This window comes from Pteropus medius, unplaced genomic scaffold (genome assembly GCF_902729225.1).
Source record: "Pteropus medius unplaced genomic scaffold, Ma_sr-lr_union100, whole genome shotgun sequence".
In the NCBI taxonomy this organism is placed as follows: Eukaryota; Metazoa; Chordata; class Mammalia; order Chiroptera; family Pteropodidae; genus Pteropus; species Pteropus medius.
The window spans coordinates 15,651,975-15,652,836 of record NW_024351073.1 but is presented as its reverse complement, the minus strand read 5'-3'; the positions used below and the strand labels follow the sequence as shown (position 1 = coordinate 15,652,836).

The following is an 862-nucleotide window of genomic DNA, read 5'->3' as shown; positions in this document are numbered from 1 at the left end:
CACCTACAGCATCTGATCTTTCTAGGTGGTCTCCCATCCAAGTACTAACCAGGCCCGACCCTGCTTAGCTTCCAAGATCAGATGGGATTGGGGTCATTTAGGGTGGTATGTCCATAGACTAAGAAAATTTAAACAAATTTAAACACTCAAAGTTTTTCCTGAACCTCATAAAATCTTGCCTAAAATATATATTTTCAATATACATGAAACTTACACATGAAGTTTATTTTCTTTATTTCTAAGTGATAGGTTAAGTATTTAATAGGAGATGCTTCAAAATAGAAAATCTTTAAAAAATAAAATGTTCATACTCTTAAGTATTACTAGGTATTTTCTCTTATATCATTTTAAGAGCCAGTATGACAAAATAAAACATTGTGTTCAGAAATGTTATTCTGGACTTTTAAAAAGGTGGAGACTAGAAAGATGCACATTTATTTAGGGAATCATTTAACCAGTTTTGAGCATGGGATTAAAATATAAAACTCCCAGGGGAAATTAGCAAAAAAAGTGAAATGTCTCCTCCATAGCCTCAAAGGGTCCATTTTTATCTATATTATCCTAGATCCAGAGAAAAATAGTACCCATCTGAATGATGTTGGTCATCAAAACAAAGACAGCATGCAAAGAAAATGAAATCAGATTGTTCTATGAATTGTCTTCTAATTAACCTTGACCCATTTAAGTTGAAAACTCAGAACTGGCCACCGGTTTCATGGAAAGGCCTGGGTAGTGCTAAATAAATTGGAACTTTTCTATATTTTTAATACAGAATCTGTTAATTATACAGTGCCATTTAAAAGATGTCATAAAAATCATTGTGCTGAATTATAACAAATTAATGGCTTTTAAAGGTGAAAAT

The 862-nt window shown here is 32.0% G+C and overlaps 1 pseudogene; it reads right to left on the bottom strand.

Moving 5' to 3' along the window:
• On the bottom strand, window positions 1-119 carry LOC120586394 (uncharacterized; annotated as a pseudogene).
• Window positions 120-862: the final 743 nt, after the last annotated feature.